The sequence below is a fragment of the Notolabrus celidotus genome, chromosome 24, assembly GCF_009762535.1.
Source record: "Notolabrus celidotus isolate fNotCel1 chromosome 24, fNotCel1.pri, whole genome shotgun sequence".
Classification (NCBI taxonomy): Eukaryota; Metazoa; Chordata; class Actinopteri; order Labriformes; family Labridae; genus Notolabrus; species Notolabrus celidotus.
The window spans coordinates 1,377,135-1,400,649 of record NC_048295.1 but is presented as its reverse complement, the minus strand read 5'-3'; the positions used below and the strand labels follow the sequence as shown (position 1 = coordinate 1,400,649).

At 40.1% G+C, this 23,515-nt stretch overlaps 1 protein-coding gene and 2 long non-coding RNA genes across 6 annotated transcripts in view; 2 read left to right on the top strand and 1 right to left on the bottom strand.

Annotated features, from left to right (window-relative positions):
- Positions 1 to 8,441, top strand: part of LOC117808386 — a 28,428-nt gene extending 19,987 nt beyond the window's left edge. For all 4 annotated transcript variants that reach the window (XR_004630283.1, XR_004630280.1, XR_004630281.1 and 1 more), the window contains exons 6-7: positions 7,175 to 7,268; positions 7,870 to 8,441. This is a non-coding gene — a long non-coding RNA (uncharacterized LOC117808386). The remainder of the gene's footprint in view (positions 1 to 7,174; positions 7,269 to 7,869) is intronic.
- A 338-nt stretch (positions 8,442 to 8,779) lies between these two features.
- LOC117808387 lies at positions 8,780 to 12,660 on the bottom strand. The gene is made up of 2 exons (XR_004630284.1): positions 11,568 to 12,660; positions 8,780 to 10,807 (listed from the first exon to the last, which is right to left on the bottom strand). It is a non-coding gene; the product is annotated as an uncharacterized LOC117808387 (long non-coding RNA).
- A 4,047-nt stretch (positions 12,661 to 16,707) lies between these two features.
- zeb2b (zinc finger E-box binding homeobox 2b) overlaps positions 16,708 to 23,515 on the top strand; it is a 381,554-nt gene continuing 374,746 nt past the window's right edge. The window contains exons 1-4 of the mRNA XM_034677852.1: positions 16,708 to 16,886; positions 17,172 to 17,239; positions 18,148 to 18,216; positions 18,899 to 18,985. The gene's annotated coding sequence lies outside the window, so the exon portion shown is untranslated. The remainder of the gene's footprint in view (positions 16,887 to 17,171; positions 17,240 to 18,147; positions 18,217 to 18,898; positions 18,986 to 23,515) is intronic.

Here is a 23,515-nt window from a genome sequence, read left to right as displayed (position 1 = left end):
GTGTTACAGTATTTTCTAAGCGTAGTGGAATAAATCTGTTTTTCTATTTTTGATTCAGCTACCTAACGCTGAAGAGAGAGGTGGAAAAGTTTAAATATAGACAGTTTAACCCAAGATGTGTTTGTGGTTTATAATCTTCTTGAAACAGAGAGCGGGGCCAGTGTGGATTGTCCATCCTTCCCAGAGTTGGGCCTTATATCACCTTGTTAATGTAATTCCTGTCTCCATGTTAGCTTCTGTCCTTCTTGGTGAAATCAGGTTCACTCACCAAAATGTCCTCCTGCACCTTGAGCTTGAAAACCTCGTTCTCCTGGCACTCTAAAGCATCAGTGCTGGCCCTGTTGACTCCCCTGCACGGCCTAACTCAGCTAACTTTTGGTAGATGAACTGTAAGCTTGCCTTTTTGGACCTCTGACCATTCGATGCACCTCCTCGAAGTGAAACATCGATCGGCATCCTTCCTTGAACTCGTCTAGAGACGTTTTTTTGTTTTGGTGCTGCAGCAAAAACAAAACGCTCACAGTTTGGGATGTGCCGCAGCGATAATCAATTTGGGTTTTCTGTAGAGAAGCAGAGACTAATGAGGAACACATCTGCAGCACCGTGGGGATCCCTTTTTATTAATGCTGTTGTGTCTGCAGCCTCTCCTCTGCACACAGCCTGGAAGAGCATCAGGTGAAGCAACAGAAATAATCTGACTCCATGTTTTTCACTGAGCTGTCTCGTTCAGATCAAGTTAGGATCTTTAAACCTACATAATGTTCACTTTGAGCATCTTTGTCTGTTAGAGCAGCATGGAAACTCTCAGTGGAGCTTACGGGCAGGCAGAGAGTGATAAAACTGAGGCTGTAAGTCACACAAATGAGCGTCTTCACAAATCCTTGTTTTAATTATTGACTGCGTTTTAAGAGAGACACTAAAGGTTCGCTTTGAGTGATGTAGGTGTGATAAAAATGATCATTTCAGCTGCTTTTTTAAGAGACTGCTTACACTTGGTTTCGATGCAAACTTACCTTAAAGCTGCATTCTTTTAATGGCTAACAGGAGGCGACTCAAGTGGTCGCTATTCTCCTGTAGTTCTCGCCACGACCACGAGAGGCTGCAGCCCTAGCTAAGCCGTCTAAGGTTGGACTTACATCATCAATAAACACCTTCCCCATTACATCGCCTCTTTCTACATTTTGCCCTTTGCTGCATGTTTTTCCTCTCCTACGACTGCTCCACTCTTCTGTCTTCTTTCCCCGAGTATCAAACCCTCCTTTCTCTCTTCATTAATCTGCCTCTTTTCCATCCTCCTCCTCCTCCTCTCGTTCCTTCACCTTTAAATGTCTCATTAATAATGCTTCAGCTCTCCCTCTCCCACAGCGTTCATTATCTCGGCGGCTGCTACACCTACGCCGCTGTAATCAATCCAAATTAAAAACTTAAAGTCGACCCAAAATAGAAAGAAGTCGAGCGTCGGGCGAGTGTGGAGGGATTTGCCTTCCTCTGTGGCCCATGGAGGAGAAGCTCCCGTTGTTTTTTTTGTTGTTGTTTTTCTCATTTCTTCTCTCTTGGCTCCGGGAAAAGAAAGCTGCAGTAATTGAAATTAATGTGTGTGTTTGCATCAGACGTGCAGGGGTGTGTCGGAGTGTCTGGGTGGGTGTGTAGTGGGTCACACTTTGAGGGGGAAACACACTCGAATGTTTGCAGAGGATGCACACCTGCAGACACATGAATGCATCAGAATCATGCACAGAAATGCATAACCACACACACTCACACACACACACACACAAACACACACACACTGCTCTGACAGTGATGAAGTGGAGGGTGTGTTTGAGCCAGGCAGAGAGAAGTGATGAACACAGCCGCTGAGACAAGAGGAAACCACCTGGGGGATATGTGAGTGTGTGTGTGTGTGTGTGTGTGAGAGAGAGAGAGTGTGTGTGTGTGTTTAGAGAAGAAGGAGAGTAGTGAAGGCATTGAGGATAAATTCTACAGAGTTTTCACTTTAAATATTTTTAGAGTTTGTCCGTTTAGTCATTTTAAATATTAAAAATGACCGAAAATTCAGATTTAAAGCAAACAAAAATATAATCCAGATTAAATGTTTTTATTTCCTGCATTATCTAAACTTTCTTCACCACAAAAGGAGCTCAGTCCCTTCTGCATTAATGCTAAATTAATTGTGCATCTTCAACAACTCACACACCTGTAGTGCTTCAGTGCTTCTATCTGATGTCTGGATGAGGTTTTCCCTCAAGAGCAACACATTTGGCATTTTGTTAGTCTGGACTTTCTCCTCTAAGTCTGAGTTGGCAGGTGTGTCACCAAGTCATGCAGCGTACTCTTCTTCATGGCCTGTTTAACTCTAAATGGGACCCTAAGTTACAAATGAATCATCATGATACATCAGAGAAGACCTCAAACTAATGATTTAGACATAAACACATTTAAAAATCTTTAATACGGACATAAACCAACTGAGAAGTCAGATCATTTGCACCAGTGAAGTGTCCCCATAGTGCCTGTTAGAAAGACTGCAGGTTTGAGGTCTTAAGGACAGTTTGCTGTCAGTGAATGCATCAAAGTTCACAGGTCAAAGGTCACCTGTGTTGACATCCAGTATCAGTGATAACGCACCAACACTGAAAGAATCGTAGTGGTGAATGTGAAAGAGTTAAGGTGTGCTAATCTTCTTTTTCTCAAAACAAAGTGTGTGTGTGTTTGTGTGTGAGAGTGTGTGTGCAAGAGTGTGTGTGTGTGAGAGAGAGAAATCAGGCCAACAGGAGGAGGGTGAATGCATTACACTTTAAGACCTGATGTGAGTTTGTGTGTGTGCAAATCCTTCCAGGAAAAGATTGAATGCAGTATGGGCAGTGCAGTGCATAGATTTGTGTGTGTGTGTGTGTGTGTGTGTGTGTGTGTGTGTGTGTGTGTGAGTGCGTGTGTGTTCCTGGAGACAGATAATGTCTTTTACAGGTCCAGTTGTCTTTCTGACTGAAGCTGAATCATAGTAAGAGTATCCATCCCACATGTTTTGAGGTTTTTCTTGTTGTTTTTGTTCTTGTAGGATCTTAATCTGAGATATTTTACACTGAAATCTTTCCTCTCTGTGTTTAAAAGACAAATAATCTCCATCTTGGATGCAACAGAGTCCCTTAGACTTAACAGATGCAGGTTAAAACTCCTGTTTTCTCCCCTCTTCCTCTCCATTGATCCGTCTTCATCCTATTATTGATCCAGATTTGTTTTTGGACTTATACCTCCAACCCTCTTTAACAAATCTCTAACACGCTCACATCCAGTAAACGAGTCTTAAAGTGTTCCTTTGCCTGGAATAAGAGATTGAAGCTCTCTTTTAAAGATCAGTCTGTTTTCTTCTCTGCAGGATGAAGAACAGAAGGCGTGCAATTCTTATTTCTCACTAACATTTCTGTTAAGGTGATCTCACAAAGAGGTTCAAAGAGCATGCAAGCCTTCACAAAGAGAAGAGAAGAAGCGCCTACACTGCAGTTACATGCTCTCAGATCCACATCCAAGGCGTGTGATGCAACTGGTTTGAGGAGCATTTCGGAAATGAGTGTGGACGCAGTTTGAGACGCTTTTACTCTCATGGTGCTCTGAGCTGTTTCGTCAACAGTTCACCACCCGGAGAATTTTCCCGGCATACGTTGGCAATCCGTGTCCTCATGTGTCCTCCGGTTTAATCCCTCCCCTGCTGAGCAACACTGATTGTGCTGTGTTTGCATTTTACAACGTTGTTCTTATTTCCCAGAAGAAAGTGTGCCAATGTTTACAGCACTCAGCTTCTGGAGAGCGTACCAGGACATCCTCGCCTCGTGGAGCCACAAGATTTAAACACATCAGTTTAAGTACACGGATAATCACAGATCAATTCAGCCTTTTATTCTGAGGCAGTGTGTGCTGGATTTCCCAGACCTTACATTTAAAATGATGCAGCATCAAGAGTGTCAGTTTTAAATCCAGTGAGTCTGTGCACTTCTCCAAAGTCTGATTGCGATGACGGCCTTTAAATACTCTTGACCTTAAAGTAGATTTCTTTAACTGAACGCAGACTTCTGAGATGATACCGATCTTTTGAAACTTGAATGTGAAGTGTATCCCCAGATTTACACGATAAGACTCGTGTCCTTTTTGCACTTTGTTCCAAACTGCTGCCTTTGGCCTTGTATTTAACTTTGGAATAAGAGACATCTTACTTGTTATCGTTCTCTCTGCAGAAATAAGCATCAGCTATACTTCTGCTAACGTCTCAAACTCCACCTCGCAGTGCAAATACTGCTCCACCTTTGCAAAAGCATTGCACTGACGGAGTGAGGGGAACAATCTGTCTTTAAAACAGGTCCTCTTTGCACACCCCTCCCTCTCTGTGATATCTCCCCCCTCTCTCTTCTCCATCCTGTGAATGTCATGCATCATTGCTGGGAAACATATCTCGTGCGTCCTTGCAGCTCTCGGCCTCAGACTTTTTAATTTCCATCTCCACGCGTCCCGTCGCCCTCTGGGAAGGACCTTGTTATCTGACGAGCCGGCGTCGAGGACGAAATGCAAACCTGTGACCTGAACGGTGAGTACGCAGGAGGGCCGAGAGGCTGTTTCACCGACTTCACCATTTTATCACAGCTCTGTTCACACCGGGCATTAACGCAAACTCTCGTTTCAGGCTCTAACAGGTGCTCCAATGGAGGATTCCAAGGTCCTTGGTCGTTTATGATTGTTGAGTTTTGCCAGAAACACGAGATGCCTCACCATCAGCTGTCCTCAGGTCGCCGCTTCTCTCCACCCTCTCCATCAGAGTCCCCTCTCTCCACCACAGATGAAAGCATCACCTAAAGAAGCGACAAACAGACCAGTATCTGCACCAAATGATGAATAAAACATGCAACCTGAAGCTGAGTTTGGGTGTTCAATCAAATCCATTTGTGGAGGTTGGTGGTGGAGGGGGTGGGGATCGATGTTCGCTGGAGTGTCTGAGAGCACAGGGATCCTTTTGTTGGCTAAAAAAGCTCCTCTCTCTCTCTCCCTCTCTCTCTCTCTCTCTCCCTCTCTCTGCCTTTCATCTTTCATTTGGGCTCAGGGCATTGATTGAGAGAGTGGGGAGACGTTGACATCAAACCGGGCCACTGTCTTTTATTCCTTCCAGTCTCAAGGAGGGTGAGGGCTTACAGGTACTCCGGTCATCGGGCTGCAAAGATACAGGATTTAGTTAAAAAGGTGGAATCATTCATCAGTCAGAGAGAGAGAGAGAGAGTGTCCTTCAGCTTCACCTTCTTACTGGTCCCCTCAAGCAAGGCATTTAACCCTTGTGTCTCAAACAGGAGCACACTGTGGTTGTACTTGCAAACTGGGGCTCTAAATTTGAGGCTCAGTGTCAAAGCAGAGGCCTGAAACAGCTGTGAGTGCAGGAAACTTCTCTTAACTCTTTGAACAAAGTGCAAAGATCTGTTTCAGATCAAAGTCGTATCGATCCTCCTGAAGACGGATCAAAAACCGCTCTGCAGAGTGCATCCAAGGTCATAATGAGAACATGTTGCTCTGTTAGCGTCTCCAGATGTTTTCTCTGACACGCTGTCACTCTGATAAATTTGTTTGCGTGCACGTCTTCATTAGACTCCGGGGTTCAACTTGAACCAATCAAATTGCTCTCTTAATTGCGTGCCTTATTGGAGGATTGATTATAATTAGAGCTGCTTGATGGGAAGTTAATATCCATCAATTATGAGAGAGGCAACAGAATAACAAAGAAGAAGAAGCTGCTGCGCTCGTGGTTATCCCCTCGCTGATGATTTGTTTGGAGCAGAGGACGACAGAAACGCTGGCCTCAATCTGTCTTCAAGAAGAAAAACATTTGAATATTAAATACTTTTAAAAAGGACTTCTCTCTGGGGAGGGTCGCCTTAGAAATCTGAACTCTTTAAACCATCTGCTTGTTTTTTACAGAAGAAGAGGGAATATTATTGACTCCAAGTTTGTATCCACTCAAACTCTCTCTCTCTCTCTCTCTGCTGGACTTTGTGTGATTTCATGTTGTATAACTTCTACATGCATTGTATTCTGCACAAAGCAAATCATGAGACACAGCCTTGAAAAACTCAAAACTTCTGCTCTCAAAGTTAAAGAAAAACCTCCCGTACTCTCTGATAGAGAAGTGTTATCTCTTAGAGGGAGGCGGTTATTGTTGCAGATTTCTTTAGATTATTTAAAGTGATTAAAACTATGTGGCAGTGGGTTGAAGCGATGAACAAGTTCAGAGAGTTTAAGTTGAACTCATCCTCTGTTTATCAGCTCAAACTTCAGCTTCAGACTTACGTAATGTTTCGACTCTCTAAGTAAAGATTAAAAGCATCTTTTATGCACCTGTGTGCTCAAAAGTTCACATCCGTTCTTCAAATCCTCATAAAATTATTCAAACAGAACAATCCTGGGAGAAAGAATGGTTTCAGATTCATTCAGTGCACCTGTAGACAACTCAGGGCTGTGCTTTGACTTGTGCACACAAGCAACTTCTTTTTAAAGGATAATAAGTTGTGTGCACAGATGATCATCTTTAAAAGAGGGAAACAGTTTTGCTTTTGGACCTTGGGGGTTCTGTTCAATGCATATCCCGAGGAAAGACTGAGCAAGTGCACTCAGGAAGCTCTAAATTAACAAATGAACCCCCTTAAAAATGTCTGTTTTCTACACTATCACGTCCAAATGTTGCTCGAATAATTACCTACAAAAGACCAAACACTTTCTACATGTTCCTGTTCTGATTTGAGACTAATACTGAAAACTTTGCCGCTTCCAAAGAGTCCTAAACGAGTCCTCCAGATGTCAGAGGAGACACGAGTGACATGCTGCAGGTGAATCCACACAAACGTGACAAAACCGCAGTGTGAAAACGCCTGTGGTCGACTTAATACGCTGCAAAATATGGCGATAAGCACGGAGCATTCACAGCAGGCCAGTGGGCCAGGCCGATTACACCCTGCAGACCACAAGACAACAACACACACACACACACACACACACACCCCAGCAGATAATGTGTATGCTTCAGAGAGTAGCAGCATGCACACACACTCTTCAGCTTTCCTCACAGCACGACATTAATTCACTTTAACGACTTGTATTTTCGATTTGAACACGTTTGTCTTCGTTTTTTCTGCTTTTCAACATTTAGTCGACTTCACGGAGGAGAGTTTAACTTCAGAGGTCAAAGGTCATCCAAGAAGTGTGAAAGAAACGTGTGTGTGGGAGTGAGGGGTTGAAATAAGGTGAGAGGAAAACACACAAGCAGCTCAGTCTGTTTACACACACACAGTCTCTGCTGGCTGTCCTCTCTCTCTCTGAGTGCGTGTGTGTGTGTGGGTCATAAATATAGCTGTGGGAATCCTTCCCTCTGGCCAACCTGATTACTGAGATCAAAACACTTCAGGGGGGAAAGGTGCGACTGTGTGTGTGTGTGTGTGTGTGTGTGTGTGTGTGTGTGTGTGTGTGTTCTTCTATCTTTGTGAAGTCCAGTTTGGAGTCTGAGACCTTGAGACTGAGGACACTTTTATCTGTTTTCCTCATTTAGAGACCGGTTCAGAGTTATTTTGGGGTCAATGTTGGAGAGAGACGTAGATTTGGGTTCAGGGTTTTGGAGTTTTATGGACGTCTGCTCAGTGTTGGTGTCAGATGTTATCAGTCAGAGATATAAATTCCTCCGTGCATGTTAAAAAAAGAAAGCTGAGATCTTCTGCCTGTGATGCTTTGTGTGCAGAAGCTACGTTTCCCAGCATGCATTGCATATGCACAATAACCATGAGTGAGTTCTACTTTATAAGAACAATAATTTGTCTTTCTCTGTCTCCTGTTTTCTGACTTTTGTTGCAGGTTTGTGATTAAAGCAGAGACGGAGCGACGGCCCTGACTGCAGGAACGTCAGATTTTTGCAGCTGCACTGATCCATTCATCACTCCCACAGAGAACACAGACAACAGCTGCAGCTGTTTTTCACACTGTACACCGACTCTTACTTGTGAAGGGTGAATACGTTTGTCGAGCAAGGTCGAGCACCGTGTCTGGGAACCAGAGAAAGGATTTTTAATTGGACTTTTTGAATGAATGTACGAGAGAGACAGAAAATCATTCACAGGAAATGTTTGTGATTTAGAGACTGGAGGTGATTCATTTCATGCAGGGAACAATAACGCAGAGAACATATAAAAATAGAGGTGTGGAATCGTGTGTGTTATGTGGTCCGGAAACTGAATCACCCTTCTTTTGTTTGAAGTGTTTCATCCTCTTTTTAAGGTGGTGATTTTCTCTGATTGCATTTCTACATCTCTAGCATGTTGCTGCTCACAAACAGAACACCTTGTTGCATGCATGTGCAAGTGCATGGTCTATGGATGGAGTTAAAGGGACACTTTGAATAAAGGAATAAAAACAAGTCATGCTGAATTTAACTTGAATTGAAGTGAGGTTTACTAGCTTCTACAAGTCTTGGCGTAAGCTGTGCAACCGGATTTATTAGCAGTGCATAGTTTTTTTATTGGTACATGTCAATGAAGTGCATCCGCTTGTCCCGTCCCCTCATTCCAGAGCTGTCAATCAAACTGCTGAGCTGTAACCTGTCATGTGTCTGATGAAACTGATGACCTGAAGTGACCTTAAATCGAACCCAATGAGTGTTTTTGAACAGTTGTCTTTTCTACCCTGACTCTGGCTTGCAGGTTGATGTAGGCCACGCCCCCAGGAAGTGAACCAAGCCCCCCAAAATGAAGGAATCAGAGGCTGCAGGTTGAAAATCTAAAGTGCAGTGTGTTTATTGTTACATTGATATCATAAAATATGCATATTGCAGCTGCTTGTTCCTCTAAAAGTGGACCACATTTGGCCTCTGCACTTAAATTTCCCTGATTCCAACAGGCTTCAACCTCCAGCCAAAAGCCAGACAGGCGCCACACACACATGCACACACACTCATATAACACACACACACACACTGAACCCCGGCTGGTCTGAGTCCAGCTTCCAGCACTCCCTGTTTGTGCCAGCGCTGTCATCGCTGCTCCAAACACGCGGCTTGATAGCGCTGCCAGCTCGCTATCTGATCTAACTCTCTCTTCATGCTATTAAAGCTCAGTGATCGTCTTATGTACAGAGCTGGCACGAGTGTGAGAGGGGAGGGTGGGGGCAGGGCGTGTAAGTCATTGGGTGATTGGATTTGGCTCCGCCCATCACAGATGCTTCATTGATTTAGTCCTGCAGCACCTCCAGAAGGCTCTGCTCTGGTTTCATTGTTTTAGTTTAAAGTCTGGGACAGTGTGGAGCAGAGGTACGTCTGCTCTGCTGCTTTTTTACAGATCTTACATTAAAGAAGCACAAGTTTCTGCAGGTTCTGATGACCTTTAACACTTGATTTGTCTAATTAAGGCAGCAGAAAGTTCATTCATTTATTGGCTTTTCCTCCAGAGTAAGATCTGAAGCCCCCAGGTTTCTGTAAATCCTGTAAACTCTGCAGCTCTTGTGACCTTGGAAGCTTTTTGCTTCCTTAAAACAACAGACCTGTTCTCTCAAAAGTCTGGCTTCTTCTCCTTCTTCTAACTTCTGCCTCTTTTATCTTTGGCCTGTTTGGCTCAGTCCAGAACAAAAGCAGACTTATATAAGCAAAGTTAATCACGTTATCTGCAAATAGAAAGCCTCCCAGTTATTGCATCATGTTTGTTTTTGTGAATTTTGCAATCTTTCAGTGAACTTTTGACCAGAAAGTAAAACAAATCTGAGCATCAGAGCTGTGAGAGGAGGACAGGATGTAGATATCAGAGCAGCTTTGTGATTTTAAAATGTTATAGACCTCTGGTTGTGATTTCTCACCTTTATTGACCGGAGAGCTGAAGAGAGACAGGACAGAGCAGAGGAAGGGTGGGGAATCGAACCTGCAACCTTTGTGACGAAGACTACAACCTCTATCCGTGTGGTGCTTAGACCGCTAGGCCACCAGCCCACCTTGTTGTGATTTCTTTCTTGCAGGTGTTTGTGGAGAAAAAGAGGAGGAGCTATGGCCACCAGGTTTGAGAGTAAAGCACCTGAAGCCCATCAGAACTCAGAGGGATGAAATCTGCACTCCTTCTCTGCAAAACAATCACATCTTAGGAAGTGTTTTTGTCTAACTTCAACTCAAATATCTCATTATGCTTCACACAGGTCACATTCAGCAGACGTGTTCATATAAAGCATCTTATTTCATGATATGATAGAGCTTGTTATGAGGTGAAATAGCTGCAAATGCACCAAGATACATAGATGTTTATCTTACATGCATGCAAAATGTGTTTTCTACAATTAACCACCATGCAGAGAGGTCTTTAGTTGTTCTTAAAGGTGCATATGTCAAATAAGGCTGATGTTAATATTTAGAGTACAGTAGGAAGTCATTCATCTCCTCTTTTTGGACTCAGGTTGTTGGATTTCTGTCTCAGTTTCATCTCCTCAGGTCATTTTAATACATTTGAATCCTGCAGGTCATGTTAGGCCTTGTTTTGTGTTACACGCATCACAGCGGGGCGCTTGCAGGTTTGAACTGAACCTGAATCGACCTGGTGACCCCGTCCTCGAGGTGAAACTCAGCTCGTGTCTCTCTGAGCCAAACTCCCCCCACGTGAAACAGACGCTGCTGCGAGCGCTCAGCGTGTCAGAGAGCAGAGGATTGGCCCGTGGTGACGTAATGCACCTGATGAATGCTTACTCCCCCTCTTCTTCTTCTTCCTCCTCCTCCTCCTCCTCCTCCTCCTCCAGGCAGCCGGCCAGCAGCATGAGCTCATACGTCCTTGGGAGAAAAAAAAAAACAGGATGAGGAGGGGAGCATCTTTCATTCTTAAGTAGCCTTTTGACAAATGAAATGGGACTGAAAGACTTTTCTTCACAACACTTCAGAGAGTCAGAGGAGAGCTCTGCAAGGCTGCATTTACATCGACTTATTACTGAGACTCTTAATGCAACAGCAGGAATAAAACAACTCCTGCAACATTTATTTAGAATATGAACAAGAGACAGGAAAGAAAATATGATAGATTAATGAGGAAATCTCACACTACCTGTCGTACCTGTCTCTAGAACTTTAAATAATCCTGTTTGAGGACTGAAGTCAAATTTATGTCTTAACCAATGTCTTTATTTTGACTTTAATGCATTGTTTTTTAATTTAAAGGCATACCATTTGATAAATGCAAAATGTAACAAGTTATGAACCAAATGCTGGGTTAATAATAATAAAGTAAAAAACCTACTTGAGTCTAAATTAGTTGTAAATGATCCTTACTCTCAAATAGAGTCACTCTTTCTTCTTTTAGTTTGTCAGAATTTGTGAAAATAATCAAAGAAATGAAACTAACCCTCTACCTCCTGAGATTAATGTGATTGTATGCCTCAGAAAATAAATCTAGAAGGCTAAATCTAAGTCCTAAATGAAAGATAAATGAATAAAATGATATAAAACATTTAATTTACAAATGATTAAACACATTTTATCATCAAAATACTTCATGCAATTTACAACAAAATATTTAGAATACATACCACAGCATTACCTATGAATTCATGTGAGTTAAAAGTGGATAAGTGATGAACTCTTGAGGCTGACTGTTTCAGTTCTCCCTCCTGAATAAGGGTGATGGAGGCTCGGTTTATGGTCTGACACTGCCCTCCTGTGGACAAACGCTGGATCTACAGGATGACACAGATTCTGATATACAGCAGTCTAAACTCAATAATTAAAGCAGCAATAGAGCAAAAATATTAAGAATACATTATATATTAAAATAAGACAGCTATACACTATATATTCTTGATATATTTGTAGTTAATATATTGAATTTTAAACGTTTTAATGAGATTAATGTGCTCGTTCAGCTCACAGAAATAAAACTACGGTCTAAATATGAGCTTACATTAAAGCTAAATAAAATAAAATACTATAAAACATTTAATTTGAGTAGATAAATGCTGAAATACATTTCTACATAATTAAACATGTATCTTCCAAGTCACCTTGATGATTAAAACAGATATTAAAGATGATTACATCACGTTGTATCCCCCAAATAGTTCATGCAATTTACAAAATATAATTTAAAATAAAAACCACACAATTTCCTGTCAAATGATATGCAAGTTAAGACCATAGACTGTATAAAATAGGTTAAGAGTGAATAAGTGATGAACTCTTGAGGCTGACTGGTTCAGTTCTCCCCTGGTTCTCCCTCCTGAATAAGGGTGATGGAGGCTCGGTTTATGGTCTGACACTGCACTCCTGTGGACAAACGTTGGAACTACAGGATGACACAGATTCTACTTTAATACAATAAACTGCAGCCTAAAGTCATTTATTAAAGCAGCAATGAGGATTAATATTACGAATACATTATATATGTAATAAATAACAGATATAAACTACATTTTATTAATATATTTGCAGTTAATATATTTAATTTTAAACGTTTTAAGAGATTAATGTGATCATTCAGCTCACAGAAATAAAACTAGGGTCTAAATTAAAGCTTAAATTAATTCTAAATAAAATAAAATCATATAAAATATTTAATTTGTGTAGAGAAATGCTCAAATAGAGCTCTACATAATTAAACATCTATCTTCCAACATCCCTTTATGCTGAAAACAGATATTAAAAATGATTAAATCATGTTTTATTCCCCAAATAGTTCATGCAATTTACAACAAATAATTTAAAATAAATACCACACCATTTCCTGTCAAATTATATGCAAGTTAAGACTGGATAAGAGTGAATAAGTGATGAACTCTTGAGGCTCACTGGTTCAGTTCTCCCCTGGTTCTCCCTCCTGAATAAGGGTGAAGGAGGCTCGGTTTATGGTCTGACACTGCACTCCTGTGGACAAACATTGGAACTACAGGATGACACAGATTCTACTTTAATACAATAAACTGCAGCCTAAAGTCATTTATTAAAGCAGCAATGAGGATTAATATTAAGAATACATTATATATGTAATAAATAACAGATATAAACTATATTTTATGAATATATTTGCAGTTAATATATTGAATTTTAAACGTTTTAAGAGATGAATGTGTTCATTCAGCTCACAGAAATAAAACTAGGGTCTAAATTAAAGCTTAAATTAATTCTAAATAAAATAAAATCATATAAAATATTTAATTTGTGTAGATAAATGCTCAAATAGAGCTCTACATAATTAAACATCTATCTTCCAACATCCCTTTATGCTGAAAACAGATATTAAAGATGATTAAATCACGTTTTATTCCCCAAATAGTTCATGCAATTTACAAAAATAATTTAAAATAAATACTACACCATTTCCTGTCACTTTATGTGAGTTAAGACTGGATAAGAGTGAATAAGTGATGAACTCTTGAGGCTGACTTCAAGGCTATAGCCTTTTTCATCCTTATGACAGTCTCATGACAGTCTATACTATGACACCTTTAGAGATGTAAATGTATGAAGGTGTATATTCATGTTTAGTGTATTTAATGGCAAAAAGGCACCAAACTTGCAAAAAGGTAAAATTTTCAGGTCAAATTCACCAAAACAGTAGAAAAGTGGGTATTTACCCCCCCCCTTGCGGTCAAGGGTATGAATTACAGCTGCAGTTCATGGGTTTTCACCACCAGATGGCGTAGTTTCCCCACATAGATATGCCACGGTGACAACACTGTAGTTTGAAGGTTACGACAGTCAAAATATTAATAATTACTGTCTAAATTAATAAACAATAAATTCACAAGCTCGGCTCTTTTGATATTTGAGATATCTTTATGGTTTTTAATTGATTTCATATCTGCTGTGTTGTTTAGCTTGATTTAACACAGCGGTTCAGTGCTAATAAAAGGATTTCTTGGATTTATTTAATATTTAAAAAACAGTAAAATCATTATTTAGTCTAAATAGCATGACACTCTACAATAACATGCTTTAATATCCATTTAAATTGTATTTTTTAATATCGCTATCGGCCGGAAACAGAAACTCGGTGACCGGAAGTCCTTCTTCTTCGCTGGTGGAATAAAATGTAAATGATAGGAGCAACACAGACAGACGTCTCACTCCGCTTCTATTCTGATGGCTTGAATCACTATAGAAGCGGAGTGAGACGTCTGTCTGTGTTGCTCCTATCATTTACATTTTATTCCACCAGCGAAGAAGAAGGACTGTCGTTGCTTCTTCCGGTCACCGAGCTTCTGCTTCCGGCCGATAACGATATTAAAAAATACAATTTAAATTGATATTAGTGCATGTTATTGTAGAGTGTCATGTTATTAAGACTATATAATGATTTTACTGTTTTTTAAATATTAAATAAATCCAAGAAATCCTTTTATTAGCACTGAACCGCTGTGTTAAATCAAGCTAAACAACACAGCAGATATGAAATCAATTAAAAACCATAAAGATATCTCAAATATCAAAAGAGCCGAGCTTGTGAATTTATTGTTTATTAATTTAGACAGTAATTATTAATATTTTGACTGTCGTAACCTTCAAACTACAGTGTTGTCACCGTGGCATATCTATGTGGGGAAACTACGCCATCTGGTGGTGAAAACCCATGAACTGCAGCTGTAATTCATACCCTTGACCGCAAGGGGGGTGTAAATACCCACTTTTTGACTGTTTTGGTGATTTTGACCTGAAAATTTTAACTTTTTGCAAGTTTGGTGCCTTTTTGCCATTAAATACACTAAACATGAATATACACCTTCATACATATACATCTCTAAAGGTGTCATAGTATAGACTGTCATGAGACTGTCATAAGGATGAAAAAGGCTATAGCCTTGAAGTCAGCCTCTAGAGTTCATCACTTATTCACTCTTATCCAGTCTTAACTCACATAAAGTGACAGGAAATGGTGTAGTATTTATTTTAAATTATTTGTTGTAAATTGCATGAACTATTTGGGGAATAAAACGTGATTTAATCATCTTTAATATCTGTTTTCAGCATAAAGGGATGTTGGAAGATAGATGTTTAATTATGTAGAGCTCTATCTGAGCATTTCTCTACACAAATTAAATATTTACTATGATTTTATTTTATTTAGAATTAATTTAAGCTCATATTTAGACCCTAGTTTTATTTCTGTGAGCTGAATGATCACATTAATTTCTTAAAACGTTTAAAATTCATTATATTAACTGCAAATATATTAATAAAATATAGTTTATATCTGTTATTTATTACATATATAATGTATTCTTAATATTAATCCTCATTGCTGCTTTAATAAATGACTTTAGGCTGCAGTTTATTGTATTAAAGCAGAATCTGTGTCATCCTGTAGTTCCAGCGTTTGTCCACAGGAGTGCAGTGTCAGACCATAAACCGAGCCTCCATCACCCTTATTCAGGAGGGAGAACTGAACCAGTCAGCCTCAAGAGTTCATCACTTATTCACTCATAACCTATTTTATACAGTCTATGGTCTTAACTTGCATATCATTTGACAGGAAATGGTGTAGTATTTATTTTAAATTATATTTTGTAAATTTCATGAACTATTTGGGGGATACAACGTGATGTAATCATCTTTAATATCTGTTTTAATCATCAAGGTGACTTGTGACATACATGTTTAATTATGTAGAAATGTATTTCAGCATTTATCTACTCAAATTAAATGTTTTATAGTATTTTATTTTATTTAGCTTTAATTTAAGCTCATATTCAGACCCTAGTTTTATTTCTGTGAGCTGAATGAGCACATTGATCTCATTAAAACGTTTAAAATTCAATATATTAACTACAAATATATCAAGAATATATAGTGTATAGCTGTCTTATTTTAATATATAATTAAAATGTAAAAAAAAGTGTCATAATATAGTCTGTCATGTTTTTAGGATGAAAACAAAAGAGGAACCTTTGTGAGATAAATGGAGCTTCTTCTCATCTAACCTGGATAGTTTTTAAATGGAGAATAAATGTGATTTAATAACAGTTTATTGAGTCTGGATCCTTATGAACCAAGAGGAACATATTAACATGTTTAATGCACTCAGAGGTGAATTATTAAAACATCTTTATTCCACCAACGAAGAAGAAGGACTGCTCTTCTTCTTCGACACCTTCTTCCTCTGAACTTGATTGACTTCACTCCTGGCGAAAGTTATATTCTGGGTAAGTGAATGTTTCAAATCCATATTTAATAATACAGATTAACTCAGAGGTTGATGAAGTCTAGGAGCACAAACTGAAAACATTTTCTTCTTCGTTTTTCTATTTTAGGTATATAATATCTGCTATAGATTAGCCTCCGTGATTCAAGCCATCAGAAGAGAAGCGGAGTGAGACGTCTGTCTGTTTTGATCCTATCATTTACATTTTATTCCACCGACGAAGAAGAAGGACTGTTCTTCTTCTACACCTTTTTCCTCTAAACTTAGATGTTTAATTATGTAGAGGTCTATTTGAGCATTTCTCTACTAAAATTAAATATTTTATATAATTTTATTTTATTTAGAATTAATTTAAGCTTTAATTTAGACCCTAGTTTTATTTCTGTGAGCTGAATGAGCACATTAATCTCTTTAAAACGTTTAAAATGTAACATATTAACTACAAATATATTAATAAAATGTTTATATCTGTTATTTATTAAATATATAATGTATTGTTAATATTAATGCTCTAATGCTGCTTTAATAAATGACTTTAGGCTGCAGTTAATTGTATTAAAGCAGAATCTGTGTCATCCTGTAGTTCCAATGTTTGTCCACAGGAGGGCAGTGTCAGACCATAAACCGAGCCTCCATCACCCTTATTCAGGAGGGAGAACTGAACCAGTCAGCCTCAAGAGCTCATCACTTATTCACTATTAACTCGCATACATTTGACAGGAAATGGTGTAGTATTTATTTTAAATCATATTTTGTAAATTGCATGAACTATTTAGGGATAAAACGTGATTTAATCATCTTTAATATCTGTTTTTTAAACTTTTAATTGAAAAAAATGTTTTTTTTAAATGAGTTATTACCCACATTTGTCCCCCTTATAATAAAAATTAATCACAAATTGAAAACAAATTTATGTTTTCACATTTTGTGTCCATTACTATTGTATAATAAGCATAAGAAAAGCAGCATATGTAATAAACACATGAATGTCCTTTTTTTTTGACTGGTCAGTGAACTCACCACCTAATCACGAGGGCTCCTGACGTCACTCCCCCAGGTGTTTCCAATCAAGGCTGCAGGTAAACGACCTTTAAACCTTTTTTTAACATAAAGTGTGATTTAATAGAGTTTTATTTATGAAATAACTCGACATTAAGGTGAATCAAGAAGCTCTGCATGGATCCTGACCCTGTGTGGACTTCAGTGAGTTTATTTACCAATATAAACATGTTATTTCTCTCCTTGTTTACAAACACAGACACTGTTATGCTACACTTCAGCTAGCTGTCAAACATTAGCTAAACTCTGCTGCAGGTACACACACTAAGTGATGCATATTTAATATGGATCAGTTCATGCACTCACATGCTGTCACATTGAAGCACACATTAAAGAGTTTATTCGACATAATGCATATTTAAGAACATGCCTAACAGGAGTATTCACCTGACAGCTGCATTAAACAGCACTTTTAGATAATTCAAAGTGTGCATGGGTTAAATAGTTATTAGTTAATGTGAGTTTAATAACACATTGAAGAGTTATTCACAGGGAAACAGGAAGGTAATAACGCAGCACTGCATGCAGAAGTCCTGCAGGTTACATTCACATGAAGCACTAACTGTATGTTTCTGTAGTTTTATTACATTTTCTTTATTTATTTAGAGTCAATATATTGAATTTTAAACCATGTACCATCTGCATATTGAATAAATAGACTGTGTGGTGAAATGTCGCCATCTAGTGGCCAAATATGATATTACAAGCAGCTCATCAGGGATTAAAAATCACCTTACAACAGTATTAAACAGCACTTTTAGATAATTCAAAGTGTGCAATGGTTAAATAGTTCTTAGTTAATGTGAGTTTAATAACATACATGAGTTATTCACAGTGAAACAGGAAGGTAATGATGCAGCACTGCATGCAGAAGTCCTGCTATTTAAATCTACTTGCAGCACTAACTTAATGTTTCCTTATTTTCCAGTTTCCTTCTCATGCATGTGTGAGGATGTTTGCAGCACGAACACCGTCTCCACTGAAGAAGAACGAACAGGTAAGCTCAGACACGTTTGGAGAATAAAATCACACCTTTTAAATTACAAAGAAAAATGATAAAGATGCAACAAATTAATCATAAGATTAAAACACCCTCATGTAGGAGTATAAGAGAGAGAGCTCACAGAGCCTACCTGAGTTATTTCAGATGTAAAGGCTGTTACTGATCGTCTCATTTCACTGAAACAATATGTATTTATGTCAGAGTGGAGTCCACACTAAGTGAGCTGTCACATCTGAGCGCCACATTATGAACGTAATAACAGTTTAAGGATACGATCCATCACCGCTGCTCGGTGTCACATCAGCCGGAGGAGGAAGGAGGGAAAGAGAGAGTTGATCTGTCTGCGCGGGTCATCGTTCCTCTGCGCATTAGACCACAAATAATTGGTCATTCATCAATAGCAGATAGACGAGAAGCAGAAATGATTGATTGCCGTTACAACAAAAATTGGGATTAGGATGGAGCTGTGTGGTCAGTGGAGCAGAGAGGAGAGGAGGATGGAGGGAGGAGGAGGAGATGGAGGTGAAGTCAGAAGGTTTCCATGCATTGTGAAGTAGATTTTAATAAAGAATACAAACTTCGCAGAGTTGTTTGTCTCTTCCTCATCTTCATCATGAAGTAACAACAAAGCTGCATCTGTGTTTGAATGATCTGAACTCTTCTTTCTTTCTCTCAGAGACTCCTCAGTACAAAGAGTCCATGATGTGTCCTCGCTCTCCTTCCCTTCAAGAGAAGACGACGCTGATTCTTCCTCAGTGTGGAGGTGAGTTCAGTCCAGGTGAGATCTGCACACAGGATCAGAGGTTTAGTTTTACACCGCGCGGCCTGTGGAGCAAAACTAGAAAGAATAATGAGGGTAGTAACAACAAAAGTTAAAAAATTGCAATGTTTTTGCATAAATACCATGGTTTTAAAGTAATAAGAATACATATTCAGCTTTTTATTCTCACATTTGTTCTGAATAATCTGCATGAAAGACAGAAAAAGGATGCAACTTTGGATCAAGTGTTTAAAATTAATTCACAGGATTGTAAACATGGTGTGTACGGCTTTACCCTCTTTTAAGTGCACACAAAATATAAAATAAGTTAATACAATAAATAAATGAGAGTCTGAGAGATCACGCCGTCACAGTCCCAGCTGCTCGGACATTGACCTCCTCTCAGGTCTTGATGGATCGCCTCAACCTGATAATCCTGCACAGTTGAAGATGTGAACACACTGCAATCCTCGTATTGATCGCCTTAGTGAGACACAGATCCCCGGTCTGATTACCTCCTCTCTGTGATCCTGATGGAGACCTCTCTGTCTCTCTGAGTAGATCTGGAGGAGGGATCAGGGTTCAGGCCGGGTGAAGTGGACTTCATGTTTGTTTATAGTTTGTAGACAGATTGAGACTTCTCAGGAGTCAGTCGTTTTTATTTTCTGTTTCTCTTTTGTTTAAAATGTTTCAGAGTCTGCTGTCCCTCCTAAAATTTCCTCTCTACCTTCCTCTCATCCCAACCTTCTTTCCTAACTCCTCCTCTCCTCTGTCGTTGCCTCTGTGTCATGAGGACTTCCTCTCTCTCTCCTCTCCCTTCTTGCCTCCTCTGCCCTTGCCTCTGTCATGAGCACTTCCTCTCTCCTCTTCCTCCTTGCCTCCTCTGTGTCATGAGGACTTCTTCTCCACCTAGTCTCCTCCTCTCTGTCCTTGCCTCCTCTGTGTCATGAGGACTTCCTCTCTACCTCGTCTCCTCTCCCTCCTTGCCTCCTCTGTGTCATGAGGACTTCCTCTCTACCTCGTCTCCTCTCCCTCCTTGCCTCCTCTGTGTCATGAGGACTTCTTCTACACATCGTCTCCTCTCCCTCCTTGCCTCCTCTGTGTCATGAGGACTTCCTCTCTACCTCGTCTCCTCTCCTTCCTTGCCTCCTCTGTGTCATGAGGACTTCCTCTCTACCTCGTCTCCTCTCCCTCCTTGCCTCCTCTGTGTCATGAGGACTTCCTCTCTACCTCGTCTCCTCCTCTCCCTCCTTGCCTCCTCTGTGTGATGAGCACTTCCTCTCCTCTCTCCTCTCCCTCCTTGCCTCCTCTGTCCTTGCCTCCTCTGTGTCATGAGCACTTCCTCTCCACCTCGTCTCCTTGGTGTGTGTGACTGGTGTGATTCTGCTCACTCTCCCCTTCCTGAGTAATTGAAGTAATTTCCCACCTTGGCTATGATGAATGTGTCCCGCGCTCACGCCGTGCCCTTCTACTTTAGCCGGCCTAATTAAAGAAAACATTCCATGATTGCCTATTTTTCCTGGAGCGTGACAACCTATTATTCTGCCCAGCACCTGATTAGAGACTTATTATGCTTAGATTTAGATTGATTTAACCGGGCAGCCTAATAAAAGACTACTTGGGCTTTGAATTGCAGGTTTTGGAGCCGGTCACGGTGTGTAATTGTTATTACTGCTTCATGATTCGGGCTGCGCGGCGAGGACGGGAGGGGACTTCTTCTCTAAATTGAATTAGAAAATTAGAAGGTCAGTGGGCGTACAACAGGTGACATTTTGGGACGTTGCAGCGGCGATAGAGCTGTCAGGAGGAGGGACGATCGGGCGCAGATTTGTCCGGAATGATAAATCACATCCATCATGAGCTGCAGAAAGTGACATATTTCTATCAAAGCAAGATTAATCTCTCCATCATTCCTCTCCGCCTCATAATGGTCTGCGAGAATAGGATGCAGAATGGGTAAATGGACTGTTTGTGTTGTGCTGAGTTCATCCTGAGACGAGATGAGTGAGAGGTGCAGACTCAGAAACAGCTGCAGGAGTTTGAGCTCTGCAGAGAGGGAGATTTTTAGGAGACACTTCTTCTGATGCAGGAGAAGCTTTTTATACATTTTATTATTTTACTGTCGTTCAAAGGGTTAAAGTTATCCTGTAGTCTTTGTGTGATCTCTCCAGACAGTCAAACATTTATTATAACACCTTCAGGATCCATCAGGTTAAACAAACAGGTGTTTAAATCAATGCACAGATAAATAACACATTAATAAACTCTCTATTTTTTTATCTAACTATCACTACAGGGCTGCAGAAGGATGCATTTTTATGAAAGAACATTTCTACAACACCAAAAGATGCAAAATTAAACTAATGCCTTTTAATCTCTGCGTTTAGAAATGCATGCATTGTTAAATTGAAGGTATTTAAAGTGTTGTTCACAAACAGATTATTTCAGAGTGACTGTGAAAAAAAAGTAATTATGTATGTTAAATTTTGCAGACAAAAAACGTCCTTGCAGTTCGGCTTTGAGGCCTTAAAACATGTTTTAAACAATTGAACAAAATCATTAAATTCTGGTTTGTTTTGTTCCTTTTTTTCCAGTTGAGATAACTCAACTTAACTTTATTTAAAAAGCAGCTTTCATACAAACATGCAGCCTGAAGAAAAGACTTTAGAAGACTTGAAAAATGACTTCATTTAAATGATAACATGTTAAATATGAAAAATAAAAGTAAATAAGACAAAATAAAATCCAAATTAAGAGTCAGATTTAAAAGATGCATGTGTTGATATGAAGTTGTGATTGTTTAATGACCTGATTTAAACTCCTCACAGTATCCCAAACTTTACAGACATGACCTCCTTATTATTCCTTTAAAGGTCAGAGGTCAGCTTTCCTTCAGCGCCTCCACAGAGTTCATTTAAGGCACTCTGGTATAAATTGCACGTCATTATCGTCTCACCTCTGCACTCGGGTCTGTAAATACACGCCGTGTCGCCTTAACCTCACAGCGTTTGAACCGTACCTGCTGAAGCTCTCGTCTGAGACCTGAGTGATGCCTGCTCCTCACTTCTCGTTAGCGTAGCTGCACTTTGTGACGCGGCGGAGCGGCGTGTTGATAAATGGCACGATTAGACGAAAAATGAACAATTTGACTCGGGCCAACGCCGTGAGAGCGCAGAGGCTCAAAGTCGCTGTCAGACGTCTGAATCAGGTCCATCGTTCATGTGTGAACTCCAGCAGAGTCTCAGAGAGTGTGTGTGACGTGTGTGTGTGTGTGTGTGTGTGTGTGTGTGTGTTTGGATTATTGGCAGTCACTCCGTCACTGTCGCTGTGAGTAATGTCTGAGGACTGTACCGCACATTATAACTGCACGGACACTTTGACGTATGAATGGATGAGAGAGTGATGGCTGTGTGTACAGATACTGTAGGTGAATGAAGAGATGTTTCAAACAGACTCAGTCATGTTCCTGTTGAAGAAGATTGATGCTTCAGATATCAAACTCATTGATTAGTTTCAGAGTCCATGTGTCATCCTGACGGGAGACACCAAACAAACCTCTGAAGTTAATAACGCTGGTTTTAATATTGATAGAAGTGGTAATCGCTTCTTTTATTCATGCCACAAACTTTCAGAGGGCTTCACAAACAAACACAAATAAAGTAAATATTAATAAATGTTGAAATGTGACTCAGTTTTCACATGCGTGTCCTCACAGAGGAGAAAGTAACCACACCTTAAAAATGTTGTATTGACTTCAAAATGACACTTATGAACCTCAACAGACATAAAACTTAATATGCATGTTTTTTTATTTTTGTTTTGCACATTAAGATGTTCTCAGTGGGACTAAGAGACGGCGTCTCCAGAGCTGGAGCACGTGAAGAGTCTCTTCAGCCAGCTTTTCTTCTTCTTCTTTTTCTTAGCAGTCATTTCTGCCATCCTGTCGTCGAGCTTGTCCATTCTTGCGACCATCTCCTTCTCTTTCTCCGTCCACTCCTCAGTGTTCTTCTTTTGGGTAGTGAGGAGGAGCTGGATGGTGTTCTGAAGGGAGCTCCTCTCCTCCTTCCACTCCTCCTGCTGGAGCTTCAGCTGGTCCAATGCCTCCTTCTCAGAAGCCATGATTTCATTGTTGAACTTCTGGAGGTCTTGGAGCTGAGTGGTGAAGGCAGTCTGCATGTTTTTCATCTCCTCTGCAGCTTCTTCTTTCACCTTTTGCAGGTCTTGCTCCACAGTGGGAGTCTCTGTGGTCTCCTGCAGCTGGTCAGTCTGCTGCTCCTGGTCCTTGTGAGTCCTTACCCACTGGTACATATTAGGAGCTGCTTTCTCCTTTCCAGGGGTCTTCAGACTCAGGGCTTGCTTCAGGACATCCATCTGGAGCTCCTGGAGGTGCACGTTTATCTTTTGCACCTCCTCTGACAGCTTCTTCTGGTCCTCAGTGCAGGGAACAATCTTTGTAGCTCTCTTTAGTAAGGCAGCTTGGTCCTGCTGGAGCTTCTCACCGAGGTTAAAGATGCCATCTTTCAGCGTCTTGAC